Source organism: Simochromis diagramma, unplaced genomic scaffold, assembly GCF_900408965.1.
Source record: "Simochromis diagramma unplaced genomic scaffold, fSimDia1.1 OVJJ01000602.1, whole genome shotgun sequence".
Lineage (NCBI taxonomy): Eukaryota > Metazoa > Chordata > Actinopteri > Cichliformes > Cichlidae > Simochromis > Simochromis diagramma.
This window is the reverse complement of record NW_024387040.1, coordinates 3,181,314-3,203,995: the sequence shown is the minus strand read 5'-3', so window position 1 is coordinate 3,203,995 and position 22,682 is coordinate 3,181,314. Positions and strand designations below refer to the sequence as shown.

Sequence of the window (22,682 nt, the reverse complement as noted above, 5' to 3'; positions counted from 1 at the left end):
GTATCAGAGCTCAATTTATTGTTTCATTGTATTTGTCAGTCACTACCATTGCCTTTGGCATTGCATATCTCTATCCAATCTGTTCTGATATTTTAAGAACGCAGATCTGCTCCCTTTGCATCTCGCTGCGCAGCAAGAGAACAGAAAAGGTTACCCACGCATTTCCCAGAGTTGCACAGAGGCCACTTGAAATGTAAATCTCAGCTTTACCCCCCACCCCCCCTATCCCGTTGTGGGTAGCGACATTTTTATGAAAATTACCTGATTTGAATTTAGATGTGGATACAGGGGAGCAGAAGCATTCACAGAGGCATGTTCTGGTTTAACGAAGAGGCATATTAACAGGCTGTTGTCGACTCTCCAGCGTGTCTGTCAAAAAGACAGACACACTTTCAGTCACAGCCTTAAAGCTGTGTACGGCTGTTTGGGCTTTTGGAGCTTGATAGAGGGCTGCGCTCATTCACCAGGGGATAAATAGGTAATTGAACCGGGGGATGTCGCTATTAAAATATACAAAGGCGCAGACACACGCCACTGTCACTTTCTGTCTTGCTTCTCTCTTCTTTCTCTCTCGCTCTTAGACACACACACACACACACACACACACACACACACACACACACACAGAAACAGACACACACATATCATAACCTACATGTTAAATCTTTACTTTCTGATGAGATGAATTTGCTGTTCAATGAACTTGAGAGAGCGGCGAGTGGCTTTTGTCTATCTGAAGGATTCGCACAATACTGAGCAGCTGGGTCTCATGGTTAGAGATATATACATGACAGGGTTCAAACCCACTTGCAGCAAGCACCCTCTCTGCTGAAGTGTCCTTCACTAGCTCACCAATTGTGCACATGATTGGTAGCTGACTCAAAAAATCTATAATATATGAAAAATTAAATTTAAGCCCTTTGAAGAAGGATTATATTTCCAAATGTAGCTGAACGCACCCTGAGGATTCAATGCAAATGAGTTCAATTAAAAAAATGGAGGGAGTGCTTTTCAGATTATGACACTGACCTCTGACCTTCATGAAAGAGAAGATCTAGAGGATGTCTGTGAAGGTTCTCGATCTAGAGGAGATTTTCACACCTGAAAACAAGTGCATGACTAGATAAATACGTTTAAAAAGAAAGAAAACAAAAGAAAAAACTGAAGATCTTCCAAATCTGTCATCCCACTTGTAGCTCCAGCGCTCAGTGAGCTCTAGTCCTCTCCTCCACCTGCAGGGCAGCTGTGCGCCGCTGCCACGTCTCTCCTCGCTGCTGCTGCTGCTGCTGCTGGAGTGGACGCGCAAAGTGGGGGCGCAGTCCTCAGCCATCAAAACCCTGCTCGCAACCCTGCGCAGCTGTAACCGCCAGCAGCACCGGGCGCATCAGCCGCCTCCGCTCCTCCCGCTCCTCTCGCACAGGTGCTGAGCGTTTTAGCGCAAGGAAAGTTTTGCTTTTAACGCGCCGTCGCTTTTTCGCCACACAGCGGAGGCATATCGTCTGTGGCGCAGCGCGACAGTGCGGTGTCCGATTACAGATCGTGCGCCGAGGAGCCACCGGCACCAGAGCGCTCCTCCGTGGGAGCAGAGATAGCACACGGGGCTCCTCCGGAGGTACGGAGACGGCACCATCTCCGTTTAACCGAGTTTTACTGAGGTCCATTTCTGACCAGAGGCACAGCTGAAGTGAGGATATTTTCTCCTTAGCTCATATTTGCTTTCTGTCTTTTTCCTCTGCGCTGTTCTCACCGGGACAAGACACGCAGCTTCGCTCCCTACTAGATGACCGGGAGTTGGACACCTCACTTGGTAAGACATGGAAAATAAAAAGCGTTTTTTTTTTTTTGTTTTTTTGTTTTATTTTAAGCTCTGCGCCAGTATTGATGTTATTCAGATATGCGTCTGATTTCTGCATTTCTTAACATGTTTTTCTCCTGATCACAACGGACGACTTTAACTCATCTTTAAATGACATTTTGTACTTAAATCACACGTTAACATGCGTAAAAAATCCAAACAGTATCCGGCAGGATGGGGATAGGGTTGCATGCCTTGGGGCACATGCCTGCACTTCTCCACAATGGGGTAAATAATCAGTTTTAGAAGTTTTGCATTGTGCTCTGCGACGTCTCGCCGCTTGGTGGTGCTGGCAGAGTGCGGCCATCAGCAGGTACCTCACAGCTTTCATCAGATCTTTACATCTCACACATTCGCAGCAGTGTCTGGCTTTTCGCTTTCCTCTTTCTAATATCTCATTACAGCTGATTAGGGTTTCATGTCACGATCTAATAGCTAAGCCTCTGCTTCATTCACTCCTTCCGACTTATTTTGGGAGATGCTTGGAAAATATGTGTGTCACAATTTTTAAAAAGAAAACAAATAAGGGGGGAAAAGGGCCCAACAGTATAGCAAATGGCAGTGCACCAATCCTGAAAACATCAGAGGCATCACGGGAGACAAGTTGTTGAATTTTCACATCCACGTCTTCTTTAGTTAACCATTAAAACAAAATTTGATGTTATTCAAGGATTTATTCCACTTATTATTATTTTTCCTTATAATAAAAGTCCTTGCTTTTATATGTAATGTTTTGCTCCTGCTTTGATAGAGTAAAGATTTCAATCTCTGCAGCTTTTGTTGAATTTTTCTTTCTCACCGTTTTGATTCCACAAGAATGAATGAGTGCCCTTTGAGAGGCACTGATTTTCCGCGGTTTAATGCTAGTAATTTTCATTTAATCACAATAACAAGATGTGCCGAGTTTATTTCATTCTGCTGATCTCTTTGTTGAGGTATTCAAACTTTTCAGCCGTGCACCTCAAATTTAATTCTGCTCACTCACACATTGCACAGCCAGAGCTGTCCTTGGAGGCTTTTTTTTTTTTTACCCAGGGTTTTTGTTAAACTATCAAAAAAAGAAAAGAAAGAGAAGTTATTTTGCTATTGGAATAAAAGCTTCATTTTAACTTTTTTTATGTTGAAAAAAAATCAATCAAGCAGAACTCTTCCACAAAAGCCAAACTGACATGGCATTCATCATATTCGTCAGTGAGTTGGTTAAAAAAATGAGAAAGGACAAGTTAAATATACTGAGGGATCTGCTGTGAAGGGGGAAAAGAAGAGATGGAAAGATTTCTGCTGTGAGGAGTTTATGTATGTGGTTCTGCTGCTACCTCAATGCCCCTCATGAGCCTGTCCTTGCAGCACGTTTAGAGGGTTGCTAATCTCCAACTGTGACTATGCTGATGAGTGTACATTATAATTGTTAACTAAGTTGCTTTTCCCCAATGTTTTTCCTGGCTTGAGCCAAACACCTTTTACAAAATCGTGCACATTTTTCTCACATGTCGTGTCCAGAATGTCCAACCCATGCCAAACTCTTTTCTCCATTCAGACTCGCTGTTTTTATCGGTTTTGCAAGGGTTTTTTTGGATGTCTCTTAAGTATTGACCTTAAGGATGCTGGGACTCGACTCGTATGTGCCATCACACCAGTGGAAATAAGTGACCATCATCCAGATGGAAGAATTATTCAGGCCTTTTATTAGACGCTGGAAGCTAAAGTCCCTTTGGAAAAGAAAAAGGGGAAATAAAAGAGGAAATAAGTGCTAGGAAGTTTTTGGGACAAAATTGCTGAAATGCTTGAGAAATATTGAATGGGGAGAGAGGAAAAAAGGCTCAGAGCTGTAGTCATCAGTTTAAAGAGAGAAAAAGTAAACAATTAATTGAGGAAACTGCCATTTACTTTGAAGCTTAATAAATCTTTTAAGTAACTTTTAATCCAGATTAGTGGTTCTAGCTTCTCAGATGTGAACATTTGCTGCGTTTTCTTGGTCTCTGATAAAAGTGCATTTGTTATCTTTGAGTTTTGGACGGTTGCTTGGACAAAACAGGAAAAACTGTGTTTGCTAATGATCGTTTACAGGGGAAACTGTAATAAGCAGTATTTGTGGCGTGCAAAAAAAAACCCCACCACCAACTCCTGCACTGACAGAGAGACGAGCAGCAGGCTCACATGAGCCCATTGTATGTAAACTTGCTCCACATTCCAGCGCGCTGTGAGGAGCAGCATATGATTAGCCGTGATTGATATTTGTGTTGCGTGGGGAGTTTGCCTGAGCGCTGACACAGAACCCCAGCAGAAACACGGCAATTAGTCCCAGCCTGAAGATGTTCTGCGATGACTCTGGTGGTGTCGGAGCACGGTGAGACTGTGTGGTCACCGTGGAAACTGATTGAATGACAAGCCCCATTGTTGTCGACCTTTGTGATTCAACATCCCCTCGGGGGTCGAGCTCCATGGGGAGGGAAAGCGAAAGGCATTGTCTTGCACGTGCAAACTAAACAACCATTAGCCTCTGGCCTCTCTAAGGCCCCATTGGTTACTTATTTGTGTGACACCAGCAAGATGGGGTTTTGTTATAGTTTGTCTCTGTACACGCAGCCTCACAAAAGATGTTGAGTTTATTGGGTGAGAACTGCATGGAAGGCCAGATTTGACTAATTCTCCCCAAATGGATGATTTATTGCTCCTAAGCAAGGAAACTTGGAGTCGCAAACAATAGCTGAAGTGGTTTTCTGCTCATTCCCGCTGTGCTTTGTCCTCAAGCTACCACAGGCTATTTATACATCACAACCACTTTGCCATTATCTCATCCCTCCTCCTTGGTCCTCCTGCCACTTTTGAGTTCAAGACTGTGGCAGCTCCAGAGAATCATCCCACATGTTGGATGACTGTTTAACTTTATAATTCATTTTGAGGGGAGTTCAGTGCCCGTTTGTGCCATTTCTGACCTGTCCTGACACAAAAGAGAAAGTTGCCAGGGTGAAACTAAGCATTTTTTTCTCCTTTTCTTTCTTTTTCACTTCTGTCATTGTCAGTGATATAGCGAGATGGTGCAATGTTGCTATGGCTACTCTCAAGGTTTCCTACCGGGGATTTGAAAGGCTGTTGAGAGGAAATGAAAATGTTGGCAAAATGAAAGTTTATCAGCCACTCCACTTCTGTTCTTTAAAGGCCAAAGTGTCCTAACAGTTGCCACAGAGAGCGCGAGGAAGTTATGAAGTGGGATGCATAATGCAACCCCAAAGCATCTGTTGTTTATCCTCACAAAAGTCGACGTCTCTGTGTGCCGCACGGAGATCCGAGTCCCTTTCCGTCAAGGTCACCCGTGAAAGGTTTGACGCTATTTAAAAAACGAACATGGCGCCATCTTTTCCAAAACTCACGTTGTGAGTCTGTTTTCCTGCGAGGAATATTATATTACAGTGCTGCTCAGTCGGGGTAAAGTGAGCTAAAGTAAAAACAAGGCACGTACAGGTGCAAAATTAAGACTGACATGCAAAAGAGGTGGAAATGAAACGATAAAAAAAGTGCACGTGTAAAAAGAGACACACACACACAGACATGCACAAACACACCAGTTCTCTGATGGGACCTATCCTTGTAAAACAGACAGAGGAAGCTGTGGTAATTTCACACTGCATGCTAAACAGCAGAAGCAGCGCAAAGGCAGGTGTAGGAAATAATTTGAGTTCAGAGTGAGGCAGGGAGGTGCGAGCGAGCGATATGTGATCCTGGATGTGCTATTGCTTCTGCTGCTTGGATCCAAGAGTGAACGCCTGCGGTTTGAGTTAAACATCCCTTCGCATGTCCACACGTCAGAAGGAATTAGCACCACTAAACCAGCCGTCACTCGCCAGCACAGCTACACTGCATTAGCTCTGTCCCCCTCTTTCGCGACAACCTCCAACCCCACTCAGATAGTGGAGGAATCTGTCTTTTAACCACGATGCCAGCGCAGGCGAAACACAGAGCGGACTATTTGGGTCATGATTGAATAATCCCCAAAGCCTCTTTCTCCCTACTAAGGATCAAGCTGAGAGGGTGTTTGAAAGGTTGAACAGAGAGGGCTCCCAACTTTCACTCTTTTTTGTGACATCAGGAGAGGCGATTATTGTAAACTTTAAGTTTCGGAGTGTATTGTAGTCTTCCATTTACACTTGCGTCGGGATGAAGCTAGCCAGGAGAGTCGCTGAGAGGTGGGGGGTAGGATGAGAAGGCGGGAGCGTGGAGAGAGTGTGTGATGAGGTGTAATGAGTCAGGGGAAAAGAGGTGAAAAGAGGCTTTTTTTTCTTTAAAAGAGAGGCGGGGGCAAAAAAAGAGTGGAGGAGAAGCTTTGCTGGTCTTTGTTTATTGACTGATTGAGTGCCACGGGGCTGTTTGAAGGGTGAAATGAGTCATGAGTTGTCACCGAACACACATGCAGACATACACAGGGGGAAATACACACTTTTCTCCCTCTCCGGGCCGTCACCCTGCTGTATTTCTCTGGAAGATGAATGACTTTGAAGCATGAATGAGAGGATCATTTGATAGCGGCGCTCAGCTCGTATATTTCCCCTTTTGTAGGAGCTTCTTCTTTCAGGCTGCAGCTTGTACCTCTGAGATGAGAGCAAAACTGGACTGCCTCCTGCGAGACTTTGAGACTCTTTGCTATGTATAGTCACAACTAAATTAGGCGCCCACCCACTACTAAAGCAGGCCCATGTGTGTGATTTCTGCGCTTTTATTTGTGTTTACCGTATGCCTTCGAATAAACAGGAGACTATGTAGCTCGCAATCGGTCGCGGGTTTGAGTTTTGTTTTTTTTTAACTCCTCGTGGGACGAAAATGCTTGCTCCTTATCTTTATGGAGCATATCATTATACGATAAGAAGCTCTTTTGATGTGATGCGTTTAGTACTATCGGAGCTTCATCTATCGCAGCGCCGCAAACAGCCGGAGAGGCTCTAATTTGATCAGTGAGAGGATATAAATACAGAAAATACTTTAATCTTCAGCAAATGAAAACATTTATCTCTACTTTGAAATCATTACGATGGGCTAATCAGTGCAATATCCTCGAAAAAAAAAGACAAGAAAAGGAAGGGAAGAAAAAATATTCAAGTTGCAAGAGGATGCGTCCCTCAGCAGATGAAGGAGGAAACGGAATTACAGAGGGTGCTATATTCTTTTTTATTCGACCTCATATGAAAGTTTGCGATAACATCTAAAAAGATAAAGCGGCCCACTTCTTGTAGTTTGGCCACGCGGGGAAAAAAATGGGAATGGAAGAGAGATGCAGAGGGAGATTAGAGGAGAGACATAAAGAGAGAAAAGGAGAGGCGACGACGCAGATATAGGTGAAAAGATAAGAGCTTAAGTTTGCCCAACAAAGAGGGGAGGTGCCTGCTTTTTGAATGGAAAAATAAAGGGCAGGGGAAAGAAAACTGAAGAAATGGAGATGGAAAGGGTGATAGGCAGATGAGCAGACAGGCAGGGTGAACGGGTCTGAGGGAAATTGTTAAGTGTACAAGGAGGAGGTTCCCTCAAGAGGCAGCAGTCCAGTCTGTTCCCGGATGCATCTGTCTGCTGGATTCAGCTGTCAGTGCAAGACGTCCTCAGAGAGGGAAAAAGGGGCAGGACAGGACCAAACAAGACAGAGAAAAGAGAGCTAAGACATCAAGAGAAGGAAAGATGATGAAAGACAGGAGGCAGAGGAAGAGGACAGGTGATAGAAAAGAGTAAGGCAATGGAAGGGAAAATTGGTATAAAGGTTATATGTCTATGTCACTTTTCAAAATCCTCAAAATCTCTACTTTTACACTTTCAGATGTGTCCTGACTGCATTCCTTTACTGTCTCTTCAGAAAAAAAAACAATTTTATTTGCCACAAAGATCAGAGAAGCTCATTTCCTAGTCCCAGCTGCCTCAGTTTGAAGCAGAAATTTGGCAGTTTTTGCCAAATATCTGCATCCCGGGTTGTGGAAAATAGTTAAGAAGTTTTTAATTCTGAATAGGTTGACACAGCGTCTCCTTTTTTATGCTTTTACAAGTTTCTAATCCACTCTACTTTTGGAAATATGCGTCAACGGCTGTTTTGTAGCTACTTTTTTTTTTTTTTTAGATCTTATACAAATACCCATAATCAGCTTTAAAAATATGCTTCAATATAAGAGATTAAACAAATAGCCCCCAAGATTTCTTGGCTTAAAAACTACACTGCATTTGGGCTTCTTATTGTTGGCAGTTCCCCCCAAAGAAGCATTGGCATTTATCGTCTAAAATTTTACACCAAAAGATGAAAACGCCACAAACCAGAACAAATCCAGAACAGAGATTGTCTTTCCCACACTGCTTATTATCTCAGGATTATACTTAGATCACTCTTATGACCCTTTGGCTCTTACTTTGAATACCTGTGGACTAAATATTTAACATCATAAAAACCAACCACAACGGTGGAACACTTTTTCCACACTGATCCATTATTACTGCTTATCCAAGGTAATCATTTAATTGGATCCATCCATTTTCTACTGCTTATTTAATTCGGGAGAGCAAGGGGGTTTTGAGCCTGTCCCACCTGACATATAGTAAAAGGTGGGGTACAGGTCGGCAGCCTATCACAGCGCCAACACAGGGTGACAAACAGCCAGTTAGATTTACATTCACGTCTACACTCAATAACATAAAGGTCAATAATAATAGGATCATATGTAGTAATAACTTACAAAAGAGTTTTTATGTGATGAACTATAATTTAATTGTTGTATTGATATTTTAACTTTTTAAACTTTTTTCACACTTGCAGTGTTTCATCCATTTAGATCGAACTCTGGTCCGTTTTCCCCTGGGTGTGGTTCATTTATGCAGGTGTGAATAAAGTAATCGTGGACCAAAGCAACCGCACCAAGACCTATTGGAGGAGGTGGTTTTGGTGCGATTCCAAATTAACTCAAGAGACGTTCGTTTATGGTGTGAACGTGAGCCAACCTCAATCCGAACCAGCTACCAGGTGTACGTTTGAGTTGAAAAACTTCTTGTAGCCATGGATTCGTTGTATTCTGGGATGTGGAAAGGTACTAGAAATGTGCAATGGTCTGTAGGGGACAGCAACTAGCCGTGAAATCAAGGTAAATTCTCTGTGTTCTCCAATATAGAAGAACATGGCACCTTCTTCCTGTATTTACTTGTGTTGCTCTCGGTCCAGACACATCTGAGTCAATGAGTGGACTGACTTGGATTTTTCTCTGTGTAGAAAAATCAGGAGGAAAAGCTTAAAGTTTAGCAAATAGTAAACAAACTATAGGTTAAAACACTCTTATGTGAATGATCTCAATACTGCACGAGGTTCATGCAGCTGTTTTTAGCCTGACTGAAGGAATCATGGAATTAAAAGCTAATATCTCCCTTAAACATGCAAAAGTGAACAACAAAGGTTAACAACATCCATTTGTCTATCAAGAATAAGTTGTCTATCAATTCCACAATGTATATAACATCGAAGCACTTACAAATGTATTATGTTTAATAAAATACCATAACATAAAAGCAAGACAACACAGTCGTGTGGCAAAGAGCTCCTTGTTTTCAAACCTTTGCCCGCAAACAGTCTTCAGACATGAGACTCTCATGAGTCACCCTCTTTACCGGTCTGTGTGGAGCTTCAGTGCGAATGTGTAGTCTACCCGGTCATAGGCACAATGCCTTCTCAGTTCTGAAGGTGAAACCACACAGAGGATGTGTGGTCCGATCTAAACCACCAGCAGTGAGTAACAAACCACTTATTATTCCTTCTGAATAACATTTCATTCTTACTTGAATAAACTATTAGGAAGAATGAGCCCTCAGCTGGAAACTGGGTGGATGCCTGCCAGGAGCAGGTACCTTATTTTGTAGCTTTTCAGCATGTTGAGCTGGCTTGATTTTTAATATTACTATTGTTGTTATTATTATCTGCGTATAAGAGGATGTGGTCATGTGGAGCTGACTGCTGTTGCACGCAGGTGAGAGTTTGATTTCACGGGCTAGTTTGTTGTGGAACATTAAGTCGAGCCAGGTACTGGGCTTCAGCGATAAGGATATCAGTTGCTCCAAAAGACAATGAGTAATTGTAGAGGTATTGCCATCAGTATCCTTTTTTCAGTAGACAGTGTAATACAGTCATCTGATTATGCTGAAACCAAAGAATGTTTCTATCCTGCTCCGGCTCTATTGTGTTGCTCAGTTCCCCAGAGAAGTGAGTTACGTTCAAGAGTTGTGCTGACTCTCTGCCTGTGCTGCTTCCGCCGTGCTGCCCTATTGGGACTGAAGAGGATTGTTAAAAGATGCTTTAGGATGAGATGAGATGTGTTTTTTTTCCTCCCCTCGCTCCTTGTTCCTGCATAGAAAAAAGAAAACTCAAATACAAGGAAACTCCAAAGCGCCTAAAACACACATTGCATTGTACACATAGTTTAAGGTGTGTATTGTGTGTATTTCTGTGGTACGGAGGAGATGAGCTTTAAACCCTGCAGCATCGCGCAGTGTAGGCTGAGATTCGACTAAGGAAAAGAAACAGAGGCTGTCAGATGGAAAAGTGAAATCAACAAATAATTCCCTGAGAATAGGCAGAGAGAGTAGAGGCAGTAACAAAAATATCTCTGTGTACAAATCTGAAAAAATAGGAATACTTCTGCTCTTTGTTTCACATGCAGCTCAGGCGCATATATGCAGGACTCTGGAGGTCAAGCAGGATGCAGTGGCTCAAGAGGAAAGGCTCCAATTTCACTTTCTCAGGAATGGGTTTGGTCGCAACCCCGGCCTGACCCTAAATCTGACCCCTCCTCCCCAGCTGCCCTTTCAAATACAGATACATGCAAAAATGGAGGAAATGTGCACAGATGCAAAAAAATCTTGCAAATTTTGCACAAAATTTTGCACAAAACGAAAAGCCCAAGTTTTCCTTAATGAGCACCAGCTGAGATGAGCTCAACAAAATAGATTTTCTGTTGCAGGTAAAACCCTCTGCAGTTGTTTTTGATTTAAGCCTCAGAACTCTTCAGACAAGCGCAGTGAGCGAGGGAACTCCTACGCAGCGGATAAATTTCCTCTGGACTTGCCCTGCCGCCACACTGTGTTGCGGTGCTCCGCTTGTCATTAAAAATAGACTTCTGCCCTTATGAAGCCAGGGGCCCCGTAGCATCCTGATCTATTTTGTGCTTCACGCTATTCCCCAAGGGCTTTCTGGGTAGAAAAGTACTCCCATCACTGCAACAGCAGAGGGCAAAAGGGCACCCTTTCTAGCAGGGTCAATGTCGTTTTATTGACTTTAGAAGAGCACACAAAAAAAAAGGAGTTGTATTGCACAATGTGAAGAGGAAGTTGTTGCTAGACACCATCAAGCAGCTGATACTCAGGAGGTAATTGTGCGAATAAAGCCCATTTCTTTCTTTTTAATGTCTCCGAATGTGTTACAAAAGCCTGAGATATGCATCTGGAGATCCACAAACCATTCTGGGTGTTTTAGAGAAAATTAGACATCTCTTCTTTCCTCAGCCCCATTACAATATCCACCCTCCTTCTCACCCTGCACTGAAAACCATGATGTTACTGCTATACTCATCCCCAGAGGGAAGAAATCTTTTTCGCTTACCTTCGTCTGATACGGGGGAAGGTCAGGGAGCACCGTCATGATTCAGTAACTCACTGAGGGGTGCCAACAATCCTTCTTCCCACTTTAACTCGGAGTGTTTGTGTGTTAATTACATAACAGCAGGATTTGGAGCCGTTTTGTTTTCATTTATTGCTGAATTATAGTTGGCTTCCAGCAACTAGGAAAATAAGATAATCTATATAAAACTGTCGTTCCATTTTACAGGGACGCTGATCCTGATTTGTCTGGTCTTTTAAACCCAGTGTGCTTCTTAGCCTGTCTGCAGTTGCTGCTGCCTCTGCAGGCCACTTTGCTACCCACCTTTACCCCAGCCCTTCCTTTTTATGTTGACTCCATCAAAGCCATGTGTTGTGTCCGTGGTGGCTACTGTGTTCTGTATTCTTGTTTTTGCTCCTCTCAGCTTCAGGCTTTATATGTATGCACGTGGATGAATGAAAGTATCTCTGGCTGAACTAAAGTTCAAGGAAATCCTCTGTTAAAAATTTTTGATGATAATTGTGTTAATTAATGGTGATCACAGTAAAGTCAAAATATAATTAGAGTTTGCCATGATTCACTATGGTGGCTGTGGCAGATCACCTAATGTAATCTGTCACTGTCGTCAACGCAGTTGCACACCTGCGCTGACTCCTTATATATTTTGATTAACACTTTCTCCTTCCAAATATATGCTTCTTCTTAGCCTGGTTTTTAAAACATATGTGGACTACGTGCGATTTCTCAGCCTCTCTGGGATCCAGGGTTCATCGTTTTTAGCTGAAGCAATTATACTAATTGGCAGATTACGCTTACGTTATTTCTTCTTTGATTCTCACTCTTTAGTGCTACATCTCCCCCCACCCCCCGACTGTCAGTGTAAATCGATGACATTCAGAGTTCTCGCTGAACTCCTGAGCTTCCCAGACGCCGCTAAAGCCAATTAGTTGTTGGCAAAATAATTAAAAACACCTTCAGCACGACATTCAAAAATGTCTCAAACACATCAATATTTAGCCGTGGAGCATGATTAACGGGAAGGAGGCAAAAGGATGTTAATTACAGTTTACAGCCACATGATTTACTGCTTTTGTTGTAAAGCATTGGCAGCAGAACGTACCTGGACAATTACGCAAACTCTTATCTCTGCCTCAGTGACTACACTATAATTTAGCCGCACGTCTGATTCGGCGTCTGATTCCTCCCAGTCTGTCAGTCAAAATTACCCATTTCTTTTTTTCTTTCCATTGTGTACACGCACACACATATTGTGGCGTCCTCTCCTTAAAAAGAAGATAAATGTTCAGCGGTTTTATTCTCCTGAAAACAGCTTTCGTGCCCACGCGAGAAAAGCTTAACATTTCTAGCCGTATACGCGGCGGTGTGGACGGTGCAGAAGGAACAAAGTAAAAGTGAGTGTAGCCTTGGTGAGTTTAGAGGTTAAGAAGTAACATTGTAGAAGTTAAGCACACCTGGAGGCCACATGTGGATTACCCCACCCGCCTCCACCAGCGTCCCCGGGTTGCAAAACTCCATCGTCATCATTACAGCTTAGGGTGGAGGGGATCATTAAGTCATTATTTATGTGCTTTCTGCTGTTTTATCACCTCCAGACACCGTCTCACAGTGCAGACACCCACACTCACAGTCCCAGAAGAATAACATAATTGTACGAGGCAGCCAGGGGGTCCCGTCTAATAGAAAAAGTGCAGACATTAACAGTCTGGGCCAGCTGTAGATACGATTCAGCCCCCCCCCCCCACCCCCATTAGGCTCATTTACACCTAGTGTTGTTTGTGTTTATTCACATGCTGCTCCCAGAGTGAGTCTTCACCGAGTTTTTACAGGCAATTTCCCCTTTACAATAGTGGTAGTTTACTGGACGAGCCCAATTAAAAGCACGCTGCAAAACAGAGCGCTTTAAAGTCAGCAGCTTCTTCCCGTCCCCGCAACATGCTCGCAGCCTGTAAAAGCAGACAGGCTGTCGCAGGTATTTTTGTGCAGACTGGTTTATTTTAAGCTGCACGTCCTTTTTGTCAGGGGACAAATCTGAATCCATTTTCACCCTTTCTGTTGTCATTTCACAGCGTGATGGTTGATTGCAGTCATATGTTTGCAGTTTACATTAAACAAAACGATAAAAAAAAGGATGGGTGAGACTCGAGGTGTAGAGGAGGTGGTGGGGAACAGGCTGTGAAACAGACCTGCTTTGTGCTGCACCTGGAGCCCTGGCTTGTGTGAAAGGCCGTGTAGAATCAGCTCTCTGGACACCTCGGTCTCCAAATACCACTATTTCCCCTGGTCGTTCCTTTCCATTTCCTTTAAAAGAAGGGTCTCTTTTGCTTTCCCAGCTGCGCCCGACCGCCTCAACGTGAGTCTGTTCTGTTGTTTTTGTGTCCTGATTCAATTACCTCCGCGGGGCCGCTTTTCCTGACAAGTGCTGGACTGCAGAGATGCGAAAAACTCTTGTTTTATGGCATGTGGTATGTTTGATTTATGGAGATCCCAGGAACTCCTCACAGCAAAGCCACACTTCACCTCCAGCCCTTCTTTCCTTGCTCTGAAGGGCTCCTAAACTCCTCTTTGTTTCCACCTGAACCTCGATGTTCTCTTAATCCCGTCCATTCTCCTCCTCGCTCACTGCTCCTTTTGTTCACACCTAACCTCTAACATCCCTCTTCTCTTTACTCCAACCTCCTCCATCCCTGCCCTCTCCCTCAATTTTATCTCACCCAACCACTACCCTTCATCCTCTCCTGCATCTCCTTCATCCTCTGTTCTTGTATGCATCTCATTATTACCGGCCTCTCTCCAGTAATCTACCTCAAGTGACCCTCAACGACTTTCTCGCCCCATCTCCCTCTCAACTCCTTCGCCTGTCGCTGTAGAAGAGTGGGTCAGTGTGAGGCTCGTTTTCTTCTTGGAGTTTCAGCCTTTCAGTCAGTTGAGTAGCTCAGTGCCTCCGATGAAGACACACTTGCACTCGCGCACATTTGCACACTTGAACAAAAATAACACGCACAGCAGATATCACTGATGCAGGCATCCACTTGCTGGAGAGTGATTTGCAGTAAAGTTAGGACCTAAATTCGTTCTGACTTCATCTATCGACTCCACGCGTTTGAGTGTAACCATGTGATAATTCCCTTTTGGGTTTCTGTGACGGTATTCTGTAGGACAATTCAGTTTACTGACACAAGACGGAAAATCAGAAGAGCTGCCAGTTCACATTTCACCACGAGAAAAGATTTATACTTTGAGTCGATAAAATCGGAGACATTACAGCAACAAAAAGTAAGCAGATCTGTTTGAAATACCGCTGCCGTTTTTGATAACATGCCACCCGCCTTGACACGGAGGAGCAAATTCATTTTACAGGATTCAACAACTCATCTCTCTGAAGCAGTCTCTTTGTAAACAAATGATCTTGAAATATCACAAATTACATTTTGAAGTCGCTTTTGTTTAGCAAAACAGAAATAATGTGGTCAGGTGATCACGTGAGCGCATCTTTACCAGCCTACACTGAGAAGAGCGCCGTGGGTGACTGCAGATTGCAGAGGCTTGCTGGGGAACCAGACGAAAGACCATACTGAAGCGCCGTTGAACCTGCTAATTTAGCTGCTGTCTGTGTGTGACAGTTATTTGTGAAACAGGAGGCTGGCAGAGTGTATCGTGCTCACAAATTGCTTTTGTGAAACATGCCTCTTGGTCTCAAGTGAGCCGATTGGTGGCTCTAATAGCCAGTTTGGGTGCTTATTTCAGCAAATTACTGTCCCAAGTGATCGTCTCGCAGATCATAGAAAAAATAAATTCCTCTTTAAGGCGCTTAATATCATTGTCCCCCTTGTCATTAGTCCAATCCGGTTAAACTGATAAATCCAATTTCACACACGGAGGTTTGTTTAAACTGTCACGAGGTTGATATTGAGCTCCCTTTCCTGATTTCTTTAAGTTATGATTTGCTTAGCGTGTTGCTGATTACCGGTGGAGACGCTTCGCCCCAAATCACATAAGTATAAAAGAAACACACGCACACCTGAGAGGCGAGAGTGTGGATTTTCTTCCATATTGCCAAGAGAGGCAGATTTCTTCACAGCTTCATAATTATCAGCACATAAAGCTGTTTTATTGTATGACTTACAAAAGACTGGGGCAGCAAAAAGAGATTATTGTTGCTGTCGAGTCTTCTGCTGGTTATTTCTTGATTGAAGAGATCCGGCATATTTCTTAGTCTAACCATCAGTCCCAAGCCCAAACATATTCTGATTCCACTGATATAAAATAGAACAAAAACAGAAAATCCTCACACTTCAACAGCTAATCTACAAAACAAATTAAATCACAATCAAATTCTTTTATCTGTAACACATACACACTCTCATACTTGAGGGTTTGAGTCAATAGGATTTTTTGCACAGAGGAACATCCATGTAAATACTAACTAAGGCCTAAAAAATATGGCCAATAAATTAAAAAATATGACCACTGTGACAGGCAGCACGGTGCTGCAGTAGGTAGCTGCATCTCCCAGTACTCGGTCTTCTTCCTACAGTCCAAAGTCATGTATATTAGGTTAATATTTGATTCTAATTGGCCATAGGTGTGAATGTAGCATATTTTCCAGACCATTTCTCCTGCATTTGATAAGCGGTTAAAGAAGCGTTGAGCTTTGAAGCTTTGTTTGGCGTTTTGGCCGTCACAATCTTAGTTTTAGCTAATGCTAACTACCTCAGTGTTTAAAGTGCATCCACAGACTCTACAGATGCATTAGAAATGAAATGTTGATGTATAAATAGAGTAATACCAGAATTTTATTGACCAACACAGAAGGCCTTTTAGCACAATTAACTGCGCAACAAGCCATAAACATAGTTCAGAGGTCCAGTTCAGTGTTTTAAATTAGCTGAGGTAGTTAGTATCATACAGCTAGCAGCTAAAACAGCCTGTGTCATGTGTTATGGACATTATAAAAGATGGACAGTCCAGAGCTTTGATGCCATAAAATGAAGCCAGTGCAGAAGTCTGATCAGATCGATCAACATTAACCATCTAACAGTTTGTAATTCCTTCGGTTCTTTAAGATAGAGTTTTAAATGATTCTTTAGATATACTTGATATTTATCTGTGAATGTAATGGACATTGGGGTTTATTTTTTTTACTGTCTATGTGGTTTAGAAATAATTGGTCTAATTGCATTAAATTGCCATCCGCATTTGCATTAGTATAATTTGTCTATTGATGAGGTACAATACAGATGGTGATAGCTTCAGATGCCGTAGAAATCTGTGGAAAAACAGCTCTGTCTTGACCTCTGTTTACCTCCATTATGGACGCGCCAAAGGGGCCCAGGCCCACCTGGTAAAGGCACTTTGCACCCTCAGCTAAATTCTGCTGATACATTTTAACTATAAGTTGCAGTAATTCATACAGTTTGGTAAAACCTAAAATACCCATATCACTGATACGCAATTGCAGTGTGAGCTCAGTTTAATTATTCGGTTCATAGTAGTTTAGTGCTTTTGCAGCAATTGTGGTAAACAGCATGACTGAGGAGGACACTGAGGATGCAGGTCAGACAGTGGGAAGTACCCTTGATGTCTCTTTGAAACTAATTCATCAGCTTGTGCAGCTAGTTTTAAAGCATGATTCGACTAAAAGATTGCAAAACCAATGGAAATGTGTTGAGTGTATTGTGCACTCACAATCAGCTGCAGTGTGTGAGTTCATTGATCCACTTCTGCACTTAGAGAAAATGTTTGTGTCCTGTTTGTCTCTGTAACTTAAGATTTAGATTTTCTACCTGTAGCTACATTTCTCTCTTGGCTTTTTGGAATAGCAAAGTGAGCTCAATGGCCCCCATCAAAGCTGGTTGCCTGTCCACTTCTTATGGTCTGCTGCCTCTGTAAATGCTTTCCTCTTGAGCTGATGGGCTCAGTCGCTCATTTCGTCCTTAATTTAGTCCATTTTGTACATCTTGGTCATACTGTGATTGAGTAATGATGATTATCTGGGGTACGCTGATGGCTAATGATTCATGATTGGTAAGCTATTAACAAATGAACATTTAACAGTCACCTCTATTCCTCTAATCATATCAGGATTCAAAACATCTAAATGGCGATGGTGAAAGTCCTCACCTCGAGTCGGTGGCTTCACAGTAGCTCCATTCATCTTATACCACCTCTGGTCCCCAAGCAGCTTTCACTTAACGATGCTAAACCCCTAATAATGCTAACTTAGTAAAAATTAAAGATCTGAGTTGTGAAAAACAAACAAAAAGCTAGCAGCAGCTTTTTTTTTTTTTTAGTATACTGTAAACAAGTTTGTGTTGACTGTAAAGCTGGTCGTGTTATCACAGGGGTCTTTTGGGATTAACTTGTTTTTGGAGCCAGCCTTAAGTGGCCATTTGGGAAACTGCTGTTTTTGCTTCATTTTTCAGTCAAGGTGGTTGCTGTTTGATGCTAACGAGCTAAAATTGGACCACGAGCTGATGCTAGCGCTGTCTGTTGTAGGGTTTTTTTGGTCTCTCTCTCTAATGACTCCTTAAACTTAAACTGGTAAAGTGAACTCATACTCACACCCTCAAAAAGCACACAAGTAAGCATAAACTGATAAGTGGGTCATGTGCACACTGACAAAGAAGCGCTTCGGCAGTAATAAATACTTTTAGCCCAGGTAAACAGCTGTGCAGACACACACGTACACATTTTGCTTTTTTACAAACAGGCTTTAAGCTGGTGAAGAGACCATACACACACACACACACACACACACACACACACACACACACACACACACACACACACACACACATTTACAGAGAGAAACATCTGTTTTTGGCCTATAATCAAGCTCATATGGACCCCAGGGCCAATGTGACAACAGCAGGCGAGACCACACATTAGATACTCCCACTATTTGTATGACTGACTGCTGGGGATTTAGAGCAGTCAGGGGGTATCAACCAAGAGTACAACCTGTAATTGTTCTTATAATAACACAGGAAGGTCTTTTCCAAATTAATACATGCCATAATTTCAGGGAAATTTAGGCCAGCTGACCAAAATCTCAGGAGCTTAATGTCTTATGTGGTTCTTAGGTGCTGTAATGCGTGTTTGTGTGTGTGTGTGTGTGCGCTCATGCTGGATGAATATGCATTGCGAGGGCAAGCTAACTTTTGCAGCAGCAATATGAGGCAAAACCTAAACATAGAAAGTGAATTAATATATTAGAGTTAAAAGCAATGATATTCAGCTTTGATGTTGAGCCATCAAAGGCGTCATGAAACTGCACAGTTCAGAGGGGCAGTGTTGCGCTGTACTGTATATTTAGCTGTGAGCTTAAATTAGACGTGTCACCGCTATAGACACATGCCATGCGGGCTCATGCGTCTCTTCATCTGTCAGGGAAGTTGATGTAGCTGTTGCAGCTGATTAGATGATATTGTTTTTGCTCCCAGGTGGCAGTTTTTGGAGGACTGTGTTTGTATTAAACGCGAGGGGTGGTGGGGAAAGAGGGTAAAAAGACGGACAAAGATTGCATGTGTGTGTCCCTTTGTGTATTAATTTGAGCGTGTGTTTGTGTGTGTGTGTCGGCTCGTCCTTGTGCGCGCCTTCACTTCAGCCGAGCGAGAGCGCACTGAGTCCCTTCCTCATACCTGCCTAATCAAGTTGTAGAGGAGCCTGCAGCAATAACGGCTCAGAGTTAATACTGGCTGGCCCAAATACAGACTACAGCTTCTTACTCGTATCCTGAAACCCTTTGGAGTTTCCCCCCCACAAAACTCATTAAACGCCGACCACAAGCCTTAAGTTTACACTTGCACACACTCATGCACACCTGCTGACACATGCATTCTTATAATGATTATAGCCCATCCATCCACTTCCTAGCAAAACAGAGGGTGGGTTTTTTGATAATTATGTCTTTGCAGGTTTAAAAAAAAAGCTTAAAGATATACCGCTTTTATGATATGTGGCAATTTCCAGCTTTACAAGTGTGTTTTATGTGCTATTTGTTCTGACAGATGCAGCATTCTCACTTTTTTGGGTTAGAACATGAGCAGACAGACAGGATGTGTATCCTCACTCTTTGTAGCCTCGAATCCCTGATGCTATCTGAGATTTCTTTTACAGGAAAGTGATGACACACTATCAAAGTGATTGCTATTTGTTACGTTGCTCATTTGGGTCAATTAGAAGAAACTTATTATGTGTTGTCAGTGTTTTGGGGGCACAGTGACACCGTACCCCAAGGACTTGCAATTAGTCTGACTATGAATTCCTCAAATAGTCACTAGTGTTCGTCATAGTCGTCAAAGTGTTGTTGCTACAAGGTAGTTCAAGGCAGCCGTGCCACGAGCTGAACATAGAATAGCTGAAGAGTGAATGCTTGCTTTCTAAACCCAAAACTATGATAGCACAGTGATATCTCTTTGAATGTTTTATTTAAAAAAAAAAACAACACTACAATTTTTTAAATTATGTAACACCCGGATCTTTGCAGTAGTTAAACAGTAGCACAGATTTAATATTTGCTTTCAAAGAAGAATTTGCAGTTTAATTAAAGCAAACAAGGAGGAAGGACACCTCCTGTGTCAAAATTTATGTTCAAATTAATAGTAATGTGTTTTATGTTGTGCCTCTCTCTGTGAATGAAAATAACTTTAAATAACGAGAACTAAACTCTGCATGTCTGCTGGTTTTGGAGTACCCACTCAATATGACTGCTTTACAAATGTTACATTTGCATAATGCACCTATGTGAAACTCCCTTGGACCATGAAAGATTGAATAAGATATGCGGTTATGATGATCTTTGTCTGAATTTTTATTTGACCCGAGGGCACAGACGCCACCTTCAACTTGTCTGTGTGATGAAAAAAACAGATGCACGAGTGTTGTGAAAACCTTTAGAGGAGATTGAGGGAAGATGATCCAACCCCAGACTGACCCAACTTCAAGGAGCGCTCTGCAAGCCTGAGCTAGACAGAGCTCATGGTCAGGTGTGCTTTGCATATCTGAATGGGATCACAATCAATAGCTACAAGAGGCTACTCTGGGTATGAAGTGAGGTCTTCTTGCCTTTTTTATATTTGGGGAGTTTTTGCAGGACCTTCCTGTGCAGATACATGTGAGTATGTGAATGCTCCAGCTTGGCTTTTAGTAATACATTTTCTGTGAAAGAATATCAAACCCCTTCCACTGCATCACTTTTAGGAGCTGCCATGCTCTCTTTATCCACTGAATTCAGACCAGAGGAAATCAACTATAGTCATAAAAACAGCCTTCTGCGCACTGTCTCAGGCAAAGTGCACTTTTCAGCCTAATTACAAGCTACTGCAGCTCTTTGTCTAACTCAAAATAGCCTTGAATTTTTCTTCTTTCTTTTTTTTTTATTAAAACCAGAACTGACCTCCCAGCTGAATGCTGCACAGCTTCCCTGAAGTGTTTTTCGTATTTTTTCTAAACCATCTCAAAGTCTGACTGCAAATGGCAATGTCAGCAGTTCTTTCACCTTGAAATACTGTAAAGCACATTAGTGAAGCGATGATTGAATGTGGCTCTGTGATGCTCATTCCAAAATGGTCAGAATCAAAGGTGGAACTGACCAGGCAGGTTCAGGTTCCTCCCTGTTTTCAGAGTCACGTCTTTGTTTGCAGTTCTTTGATTGTCCCTGTGTGGCCAGATATAATCTTTACCTGCTCTACTTTCATCGCACCCACCTATCCATTCTTTGTAGCGTAATTTAGCAGTACACTGGTGGAGTGGATTAGCTGTGCAGTTCACGCTTTCTGTCTGAGGTTTCATGCTTTTAAAGGAGGGCAGAGTGTCATTGATCAGAGAGAGAGAGACAGTGAGGAAACATTATGGTGAGACCTGATTAGTAAGAGCGGAGCATGACGTGCCGAGGGATCAGCATCAGTAATGACACCCGAAGAAAATCTGCTTGAGCCTCAGTTTCCCAGTTTCCCTCTGAAGTTTGAAGTTTCCCCTCCTGTTCTTGTCTCCAAAGCGTGGCAGCTTCTCAAATGCACCACCTCCCCACCTCAGTGCTATTATATGAAAGTCTATGAAACAGCCTGCAAAGGCAAATTTCACTTTGGGAGTTTTAACGATGTTAGTAGTTCCTGTTTGGTTTGGTTAACATGAGGCAGGGCTTACTTGGCAGGGTAAAACTCTCATTTAACCTGCATTTCTTCACTGGCACTTTGTCAACTTGTGCTCCAATTCAGTACTTCTCATGACCTTCCAATTGGCATTTACAGAGGAAATCTACCTGCACAAAAGGCTTTGTCACAGTGGTTAATGAGCACATGGTGAAGGACAACCTGGTCATTAAGCCTTTGGACCTAAGCATGTAGATAATGACGTCTATTGATGTGAGGTGAAATAATGATGTGGCGTGGTTTAAGCTCTTTTACCTTACAGTAATCCAGTGAGTGTCTCTGTTAGAGGGGAAATGTGGGTTGTTAAAGCCGTCAGCAATGAGTACTTTATAAATAGCGCTGGAGTGCTGAATATTCATGCCGCACATGGAGGATGGTGTTAAGGTTAATAAGATATTTTTAAAAAACTAGTTGATGAACTGAGATTTTAATATGCAAATAGGGCTCATCTGTCTTAGTGTGCATGAATTTTCTTTTACAATAATAATCAATATGAATGTTTTTCGCTTACAAAGGAAATGATGGAAGTTTTTCTTTTTTTAGCATTGCATAAATGAGAAAATGCTGTCAAAAAAATCCACTCTGTTTAGGAATAAAATATTCCTTGCTCCCAATGTTGTGAAAAAATCTCTTTTTTTATTGGAAACGTGTATTTATGGATATATTTTTAATCAAATACATGTATTAAATCTCTGCAGACTTTTCTAAAGGAAAGCTCAGAAAATGCATAATAAAAGTAATTAAATGAAACCAGTAGTGAAACACACTATCACTACTGGAATATTTAATAAATACAATGTTTAAGTCAATTTGCTTAATGCCTCAATCAACCCAACATCCACTATATGAATTTAATGTTACTGATGGTGCTGTGATATTTAGATAAATTAATGTTTTTACTTAAAAGCGAATGTTGCCAGATTGATGAGCCTGCTGTTTGCTTCCTTCTGGGGTACACACATAAAAGTGTCCATTAGTAAGCTAATCTCAGTAGCTTGCATGTTATATGATTGTGTAAATGGTAAATGGACTGGCACTCATATAGCGCTTTCCTACT

At 42.3% G+C, this 22,682-nt stretch overlaps 1 protein-coding gene across 4 annotated transcripts in view; it reads left to right on the top strand.

Annotated features, from left to right (window-relative positions):
• Positions 1-1,298: 1,298 nt before the first annotated feature.
• Positions 1,299-22,682, top strand: part of sema5a (sema domain, seven thrombospondin repeats (type 1 and type 1-like), transmembrane domain (TM) and short cytoplasmic domain, (semaphorin) 5A) — a 147,670-nt gene continuing 126,286 nt past the window's right edge. For 2 of the 4 annotated variants that reach the window (XM_040043680.1, XM_040043677.1), the window contains exon 1: positions 1,302-1,807. The gene's annotated coding sequence lies outside the window, so the exon portion shown is untranslated. Of the gene's footprint in view, positions 1,808-22,682 lie in introns of all 4 variants that reach the window. The other 2 variants (XM_040043678.1, XR_005697547.1) reach the window with 2 other exon arrangements.